This window comes from Chenopodium quinoa, unplaced genomic scaffold (genome assembly GCF_001683475.1).
Source record: "Chenopodium quinoa cultivar QQ74 unplaced genomic scaffold, ASM168347v1, whole genome shotgun sequence".
NCBI classification, from domain to species: domain Eukaryota; kingdom Viridiplantae; phylum Streptophyta; class Magnoliopsida; order Caryophyllales; family Amaranthaceae; genus Chenopodium; species Chenopodium quinoa.
In genome coordinates, this window is record NW_018744297.1 from 1,043,170 (window position 1) to 1,053,667 (window position 10,498).

The following is a 10,498-nucleotide window of genomic DNA, read 5'->3' on the forward strand; positions in this document are numbered from 1 at the left end:
TCCCAGTTCCAAAGAAAGACGGAAGGGTAAGGATGTGTGTCGACTATCGAGATCTAAATAAGGCAAGTCCAAAGGATGACTTCCCTTTGCCACACATCGATATTCTGGTAGACAACACGGCAAATCACGCGCTTCTTTTATTCATGGACGGATATGCAGGGTACAATCAGATGCTCATGGAAGAAAAAGACATGGAGAAAACGACCTTTATCACACCATGGGGCACTTACTGCTACATGGTAATGCCATTTGGGTTGAAAAACGCAGGTGCTACTTACCAACGTGCAGCAACTGCCTTACTCCATGACATGATGCATAAAGAAGTCGAAGTATATGTCGACGACATGATTGTGAAATCAAAGGACCGTCCAGGCCATCAAGTAGCCTTAAGGAAATTTTTCGAAAGGTTAAGAAAATATAATATGAGGTTGAATCCATCAAAATGTGCTTTTGGAGTCACCTCGGGCAAGCTCTTGGGATACGTCAATAAACTCTAGAGATATAGAGATAGATCCAACCAAGATTAAAGCAATCATGTCAATGCCACCGCCCAAGACCGAGAAACAGATTCGAGGATTTATTGGCCGGTTGCAATACATAAGTAGGTTCATATCAAAACTGACAACGATATGTGAACCAATCTTCAAAAAGCTCAAGAAGAATGTACCATTAATATGGGATGATGAGTGTCAAAAAGCCTTTGACAAGATCAAAGCCTATCTTGCAAATCCTCCCGTATTAGCGCCAGCACTTCCCGAAATACCTCTTAGGTTATACTTGACGGTTACCAAAGAGACAATGGGAGCCATGCTAGCACAAGAGGTAGAAAGCAAAGAGAATGCAATATATTACCTAAGTAAGAAGATGCTCGAATACGAAACACGCTATACACCGCTCGAGAAATTGTGCCTCTCTTTGGTGTGGGCCACAACTAAGTTGAGACATTACATGTTGGTACATACCGTTTTCGTAGTCCCCCGATTGGATCCACTCAAGTATTTATTCGAGAAATCAACACTCAATGGACGTATTTCAAGATGGATAGTCAACTTAGCCCAGTTTGATGTACGGTTTATGCCACATAAAGCTATTAAAGGATCTGTGGTGTCAGACTTTCTGGCAGACTTTCCAATAGAAGACTCGACACCAATACAGGACAATGAATTTCCAGATGAAGATTTGATGGTCACCGAAGATGATACTTGGACCTTGTATTTCGACGGAGCCTCAAACCAAAAGGGATGTGGCGTCGGAGTGCTACTAGTATCACCTAAAGAAGAACACGTTCCAATCTCAATAAAGCTTGATTTCGACGTTACCAACAACGCTGATGAATATGAAGCATGCGTGGTAGGCCTTGAAACAGCCTTGGCATTGGGAGTAAAGAAGTTAAGGATATTCGGAGACTCTTCTTTGATTATCAATCAGATATCTAAAAGGTGGAAAGTAAGGAGCTAAAGCCTAGCCCCTTACCAAACTTATCTGGAAACTCTTACCGATCAGTTAGAGAAGGTAGAATACACATATCTACCTAGAGAAGAAAACCAATTTGCTGATGCCTTGGCAAGATTAGCCTCAATGGTTAGGATTCCCACGAAAATCGAGCAAATGCCTCTAACTATAGAAAAAAAGGCATAAACCAGCATATATACAGGCTATAGAAGACGACGACTCAGTCCAAGACGAAGAAGAAGAACAAGAAGAAGAACCATGGTACACAGACATACTCAACTATGTCACCAATGGAGAATACCCCCCTCATGCTGACAAAAGAGCAAAGCGAGCATTGAGACTTTTGTCTTCTCAATATGTACTCATAGACAACGAGCTACTTAAAAGGGTACCTAAAGGTCGAGCTCTCCTATGTGTAGGAAAGGTGGATGCACAAAGAATAATGAGAATAGTTCACGAAGGAATCTGTTGAACTCATGTAAATGGTAAAATGTTAGTCCAGAAAATAATGCGAGAAGGGTATTATTGGACTACAATGAATAAGGATTGCCATCAATACGTGAAAAGATGCCCTAAGCGTCAAATTTATGCCAATTTACAACATGTCCTTCCATCTTTGATCTACACCTACACATCGCCATGGCCATTCTCTACATGGGGAATTGACATAGTTGGCAAAATCACACCCCCAAGGACAGGAGGCCACGAATTTATTCTAGTAGCAATTGATTACTTTACAAAGTGGGTCGAAGCGCAATCATACGCTAAACTCACTGCAAAACATGTAGCACTCTTTATCGAGAGAAATATTATTTGTCGATATGGAGTCCCACATGAAATGATAAGTGACAATGGAACTCACTTTCAAGCCGAATGTGAAGAATTGCTACATAAATATGGTATCCAACATCATCATTCGTCTCCTTATAGACCTCAAGCAAACGAAGCAGTCGAGGCAGCTAATAAGAATCTAAAGACTATCATCGAGAAAATGACAGAAAATTATAAGGATTGGCCTGACAAGCTCCACTTCGCACTGTGGGGTTATCGCACGTCAATCCGTACATCAACGGGAAATACACCATTTTCTTTGGTATATGGAATGGATGTCGTACAACCTATCGAACTAGAAATACCATCTCTACGCATTGCGCTAGAGAGTAAACTTGATGAAGTTGAATGGACTAGGGCAAGATATGAAGAATTGATCCTACTCGACGAAAAAACGACTAGAAGCTCTACATCACACTCAGTGTTATCAAACTCGTATGGCTAGACATTTTAATAAGAAGGTTAAGACAAGAAATATCAAAGTAGGAGATTTGGTATTAAAAGCACTAAGGAAAAATGTTTTAGACCCATGGGGAAAATTTAGACCTAACTTGTCTGGCCCCTACGTTGTCAAAACAATCCTGTCAGGTGGTGCAGCAAAACTAACTGACATGGATGGCAATGAATTCTCAAACATGACCAATCTTGACCAACTTAAAAAATACTACCCATAATTACTTGAGTAGGATACTCAAGAGAGCTACGTTCGGCCTGATTCCTTAAGAAAGTATACGTAGGCAACCCTTTACGGGTGCGGCCACTTTATTTTTCGACATCTCCGCGTTCCAGAATCAACTAAAAAGTCAACACAAAGTCGGCAAATTATTGGCGTCGAAGAAAAGAGCCTGGTGCCAGCCAAAAGTCATCAGCGCCAGCCGATGGTATTGGCGCTTGGCGCCAGACCTCAATAGATGGCGCCAAATCCCAAATACTGGCGCCAATTCGAAAATAAAATCTGGGCAAATTTCGGTTTTTTTCGGAAAAATTTCGACTTCCGTACTCGAAGAACTTCTGGAAAATTATTTTGATTTTCATTGCTTTAATAAAATAAATTTAAAGTAAACAATTTAATTGAAAGCTGAAATTTCATTAATAAAATAAAATTACATTATTGATGGAATTCAAATAAGGCTGAAATAAATTAACTTTAAATAAAATTAACAACTTAATAAATCTAAAGCTAAGCAATGTTTTTAATCTTTCTTTTCCTTTTTAGCTCTTTTCCAATTCTTTTCTGCTTCCTCCTCTTCATCCATTACTTTATCTAGTAGGCATCCTTTAGAGGACCTACATTCAGTTTTAGAATAGATTGCCTCCCCTTCAGCTAGCACCCCATGCTTCTTTTTCACCCAAGCCTTTTTGTCCGTGGTGTTAGCTTTCCTTTTTCCTTTGTCTCTAGTAGTATTTTTCTTCCTAGGCATTGTAGGTGTTTTGAATTCAATTCTTGCACCTAAGCGTTCTTTGGCAGGTGTCACCCTGTCACCTAGACGATTCTTCACATCGGTTCTACCCTGATCAATCGAAGATTTCTTCAGCAACCACTTCTTTACATCATTAGGTAAAGAAGGGGGAACCTTTTGGGTAATCACTTCCCATAAAGGTCTAGCGCTCCAGTAAGCGTCGAATCTATCTACTTCCTGAGATACAGGGTACTCATAGGGAGGACGAAGATCCCCGGAAGGAATATTTTGAAGTAAGCCGTATTGTCTCTTTACCTTGCAATGATAATAATATGTTACGCGAGACAAGCTTGGAAGACGGCAAAAAGGTTGCTTGTTAACACCAACCATCCTTTCTATTTTCCACCATGGGATGACCCACTTGATAGCAAAATCACGTGATTCAAATACTTTTCTCCACCCATGACGCCCAATCTTAGGGATGCGCTTCTTTCTTCTCACGAAGCAATTGGGAGTGATGTCATCCGGGGGGCTAATTAACCCTAGCCTCTCCATTAGCCACATCTGTAAAAAAAATTGCAATGCAAACAAAATTATTATTACAATACAAAAATATATTTTTTGATTTCTGTAATTAAAAATGTTATTTTCCACCTGTAATAAAATTGGAGAACCGCGAAAAGGGGCTTTTGGGTCCCTTTTCAATTCTTCGAGACTAATCATGGTCTCTTCAACTATTAATGGCATTGGATTCCTCCCTGATTCAATTTGTTCTAGTACAGTGGTGATAATTGATTGACCCTCATTATTTTTACCACTACTAAGACAAAATTGATTGAGCATGCAAAATAAAAACGCCCTTCTTCTATATATATGAAAGGATTCAGAAAGAGGTTTATCAAAATAATAGCGTGCGAATTCTTTTAAATTCACTATATTGCCATCTACTATTTTTGATAAATCCCTTTCCTTTAAATTAAAGAAGCGTTCGAAATCCTTATAGTAATATGCATCTACTCTAGGGATTACTACCAGGTCTATTGCAGGGAAGCCTAAGATAGCACCAAATTCCTCTGGCAAAGGGCTAATTTTATCATACCCTATTCTGAAACAATACGTATAAATATTCCAAAATTCTAAAGCGGTATGTATGAAATCTAGGTCTAGATCTACCCCTTTGATGCCATAAATTCCCCCCAAGTGAAATAAATCTAATTCTTTTTTGTCTCTAGCATTAAGGGATCGACACCATTCATGAGTGTATTGGGTGAAGGTTTTAGTGGCTAAAGTCATGATTATTACTTTTTCTTCTGAAGAAGAGAATAAATTTTTTCGCTAGAATTATGAGAAGAATCGGCTGAGCAGGGGGCTATTTATGCACAAGTTGCAAAGAATTTTAATCTGAATGAAATACGGAGTCAGCGTCAATTGGCGTCAAAAACCCGACATTGGCGCCACCTTCCAGAGCTTGGCGCCACACGCTAATTGTAGCGCCTGGCGCCACGCGCCATAATGTGGCGCCAGCTGGCGCCAAGTCACCATGGCAGCCGCGCGTGCTCAGCTTGCGTTTTTGATATTAAACTTGAGTCGGTCAATGACTTTATGGCCCCGTTTAATTTTCCTAAATATCTTTTCTATCTTTTTTCTTACTTAATTAAATATAGAAATTATTTTTAATTTATTTCTTTTTGGATTTTATTTTAATTTTAAAAAAAAAACCGGCATTTTTCCGTTTTCTTTTTTATTTTTTCTTTTTCGGGGAGAGAGTCAGATAATATCCTCCATCAATAATAAAAATGACGGAATTTTTGCGCCAAAATTGTTATCACACTTCTTTTGCACACACTAACATACCCTAACATAATAATAAGCAATCAAATAAATTTACGATAACATAAAAATACAAATGCGTCTAAATAATGAGTCAAAGGCAAAATTCTATAAAAATTCAAAATAAAATGTATATACAGAAACAGACTACGGCGCCGGAGGACGTAGGCCCATCATGCCATAAAACTGCGCCGTACGAGGAGTCCACCATCTCCAGCCTCAGCACCGGCTCCAGTCTCCGTAAGAGGAGGAAGACTCAAGATAGGACCACTCCAGCCAGGATCAACCTCGTACATCCCACCACCTCTAAAAGCCAAGGTAGCCTCTCCTACCGGTGCAGCAGGAGCACCCTCAGAAGAAGATCCCGAGCCCTCAGCAACGTCGGCTTGAGCAGCCTCAGAGCGACCGCCTCTACCCCCTGACGAAGTACGGCGACGTCTCGAGCAAGACCTCGCCGGATCTCTCCGCCCCTCAGGTCTCGTACGGGTGTGAGAAACGATAGGCAACCCTTGCAAAAAAAAAAAAAGGAGAGAATTAAATCAGAAACAAGGTAAAACTGAAGCCATAATGCAGAAATGATGAGTGAAAAAAGGTTACCTCTCGGACAACGTCGTCCCGACGACAGGTGGCCGCGTTCCTCATCCGGACGAGCTGGCTCCGGAAGGCATCTATGCATCGTGCCATAGCCGAAACCACCTCGCGTGAAAACTGTCAGAAAAATAAGTCAGTGAAAATGCATGATAAATGAACACAAAAAACTTATGAATTAAAACTAGGCTTACACTAGTTTGGTGGCGAGGAATCGACCGCTCTACAAAGCGCTCGCCCTCGGGAGTCGGAGAAATCATCTCCTCGATCGGCCCGTGTATCCCCTGGTAGTGAATGGACATACGGGGCGGCACGAACTTATCAGGACCGTCCTGATAAAACAGGAAAAATCAGTAAAGTATTACTTGGGGGCTACTTAGCGAAAAATAAAAAGCTAAGAATCTTACCCTCACATCCTCAGCCGGTACAGGGGTTGGAGCTAATAAAGGTAGTAGCTCCTCAGCGTAACACCGCCCAAGGATCACATGGGATCGCTAGAGGGAACCAGCTCCCTCAGCCATGCTCGATAACCGTCCTTCATCGAACATGTGACGTGGCGGAGGAGCAGGAACAACGAAGACATTAGAAGAGTGCTGTCTAGCAACTCTCTCTCCTAAATACACGACCGCTCCGTAGGTCCCCAGAAAATAGCAACGCTCAGCAGAGTACTGTGCGGCTAATCCAAGGACTGTCCAACTGCCCCACGGTCGGTATACCACCTCAGGTCCCTATAAAAAGCACCAATCAGGAAAGAATATATCTAAGACACCGCGGAAAAGCAAGATAAATGATAAAAGTTATATCGAGATGATCCAGCTCCGGACACGTGCAGTAGACATGTCCACATGGTGGCCGCCCCAAGAGGCGCTCACCGGATATCCCTCGGCAATGGTCTCGCCGGCGCAACGGAAGGAAAGTACTCGCAGAACCAGATCTACAAAGAGTTAAAAGTGTGAGTAAATGCTAACTAATATGTAGGGCTAAACTTTATAGGGAATAATGTTTACCTCTACGACCTTCCAAAAAGCAGATAAAGCAACGTTCGTCCTAAAGGACCGATGACGACACGAGTCCCTCAGCGCACGAACGAAATCAGCATAGGCCAAACTGGCCCAGTCATAAGTCCCGTCCGCTGGAGATCATGGACAGCAGGGAGGTAGTAAAGCAATGCCCTACTACCCTTGTCAGGAGAGAATGTCCCTGACAACAACATCATCACAAAGATGTGCACCCTCTTCTCTCGGGTGGTCGCATCATCATCAAGAGCCGCTGCCAGCGTCGAGCGGCGAATCCCTCTAGCACTAAACTGAGTCGTCTCGACCTCATCTCGGGCCCGAATAGCAATCGGCCCCAACAACTCCTCGACCTCTGAAGAAAAGACGTCGATCCCACCGTCGAACGACAGTGGCACAGAAGTGAACTCCAGTCCTGTGATAAGACTGAAGTCTGTAGGGGTAACCATCATCTCACCCCAGGGAAAATGGAAGGTGTTGGTGGTGTCCCAGAAGAACTCCAACAAAGCGCGCACTACGTGATGACCCCGTTGGAGGCGACCATAGCCTCGGAGGTCTCAAACAGAGTAACTAGCCCGTAGGACTCCCATAGGAGTCTCGTCTCGAGGTTTCTGGCGATATGCATCCTGTACAAATCGCCTAGACCGTCACAGCCAGAGCCGTGATGCCGTGTCCTCCCGGGCTCGGTTCCCCGTCTCACCCTCTCAGAAATGTTGTGGAAAGGGGCAAAGAATAGAGTCTGCTCGTCCCAAAGCGAAGTGGACGGCGTGGCGTCGTCCTCCACGGGCTCATGCTCCCGTCTAGTGTTTCGGGACCGTGAACCTGAGCCTCGTTGTCTAGCCATGCTGTATTGTGCAGAATCATCATAAATTAAGGTTCTATAGTATCTAAGGTTCGCCTAGCTGCATAATACTATGTTCGCAAAAACAAAGTACGTAGTACTAAAACAGAGCACAAATTCGAATTGAGCATGACAGCATTTTTCAAGCAATCAAACAATTTCTTGCAACACTATAGTGATTATTGTGACAAATTGAACAAGGATTGCTAGCAAAAACGTCAAGAACAAACCACATTGTTCTTCACGACCTTAAGAGGTCCAACAATGGCAGATTGCTCATTTCTTCACCAAATTGAGTAAACAAGTCTCAAATTACTCCCAAGGCAATATATAAACATAAACAAGAAATTTCATGGCATAAAACTTGACAAACAAAGCAAATTGAGCATCATAGAATTTGAATTTTCATGAAATTCGTGAATGTTCATGCCAAGAATTCGTAAAAACCGGTGTGAGTTTGAGGAAAACTTACATAGATCGGGAAAATAGATGAGAAGAGCTTTGATTTACAACAAATTTGAGCAAATTTAGTTGAGAAACGAGCAAGCAATGAGCAATTAAAGTTTCGGACTTCTTTCGAGCAATTTCGCGACGAACAGAGCAGCAAACAAAGAAGAAACGGGAATTTAAAGAAAAACCCGTGCTGGTGCCAGTCCCTAGGCATTGGCGTCATAATCTGGGCTTGGCACCTGGCGCCAACACCAGCGCCTGGCGCTAACACTAAATGGCTGACGCTGATGGTTTTTCAGCGACGCCAAAGCACCCAGCCACCTGTTGAGGTTGTGCTAGCCTTCTGCAATATATTTTTGGGTTCCTTGGTACGCCAGTTAGCCCCTCTAAGAAATTTGACATGATTAAGCAATCGGCTTGATTACATAAAGTGATCAACCTGATAAGAGATCGTCTCACTTAGCTTTAAGTGCCTAAGCATTGGCTCATTGGCAAAAGGCACCGACATATAGGTTCAAGAGCAAAGGGCACCGACATACAGGTTCAAAGCAATAGAGCGCCGACGTACAGGCATAGCGGAGGCAAAGTTCAGGCAAACTTTTAAAGATCGACAGGCGTGGATCTTCGGTAATTTCCTTTGGAAAATTATCGTATCAAATGAGGATGACTTCAAGAGAAGATATCTTCGACATCATTCCCTAGCTTGCGGAGATTTGTCACAAACAACGGAGGATTATTTCAAGAGAAATAATTTTCAATAGTGTTCCCTAGGATGTGGAATATTATCAATGCGGATGAGGATTGTTTCAAGCGAAATAATCTTCGATGGTATTCCCTAGGATATGGAATATTATCAATGCGGAGGAGGATAGTTTCAGGCAAAGCAATCTTATAATTTGGAAGCAGTTACAGGCGTAGCGGTTTTCAAGCGGGATGACATTCTCTAGCTTGCAGGAGGTCATCAAAACAATCGATTACTTTCCGAGACGTGTGCTCGACGGTGCAAGATACGCGTTTCTTAACTCTTTTATCTTTTTAACTAATGCTAGTTTTGCAGGTATCGGCGTTATAAGATTGGTTTAGGATCGCAGAACGTTCTGAATCATTCTCCGTCCCTATCGATACTTTGACTTTCGTTTTCGAAACTTGTGTTTCTCCAAACTCAGTCAAAGTGGGGGCTTCTGTAGACGCCAATTTGTGTCTCCCGAAAACCAAACCTAGTGATAAGTACCTTTCACGTCGAATCATAATCGAATGAAACGAAAGTGTGGAAGGACTAGTGTTGCGGAAAGTTTTTATTTCTTTTCTCTTCTCTCTGTTTTTGAAAACTTTATTTTAAGAAAACAGCCAATACAGTTTGGTTGGTCCATGATATAGGTCCAATAGTAGTGTAGTTGGATGGGGCTTGCAAAGACCTTTCCAACGATATATTATAAGCCCAATTCCGATGAATATTGAGGAAGTTATGGCCAATTTACTAAACTGGGACCGGTTTGAGCTTTATGTACGGCCCAATGATCTAGAGGAGGGCCTAATATGATTTATCATTCCTAATGCAATTAGGAATGGTTTTGGTCCTCTAGAATCTTCTAGAAGGTTCTTTTCATTCCCAATTCAATTAGCATTGATAAGTTGACTTCGTTGACTTTTTAGAATTTTAATCAAAATCAAATAGCATTTTCGAAGAAATTATATTATTTTATCTTCCAGTACGGTAAACTTATCGAATTTTCGAAAACGCGTTATAATCAAGACTGGCGCCCAACCCCAGGCCTTGGCACCTGGAACAAGGCTTGGCGCCAGACGCTAGCCACTGGTGCCTGGCGCCAGCTAGCCAGGGTTGGCGCCAACCTTGTTTCCTGAGCGTCAGACTCTGTTTTGTTAAATTATCTTTTTTGGCTGATTTTCTCTATAAATATCGTATCAAAAACTCCGTTTTCATTTATCATCTACATCTATCATTCACCAATTCTCCTCAATAATTAATTCTTTAGCATTCTTTAATTCATTCAATTCTTTCTTTCTTTTTCATACAAAATTCCGCATTCACAAGATCTAGAAACACCTAGCCATATTCGAAGTTGCCTTCGTCC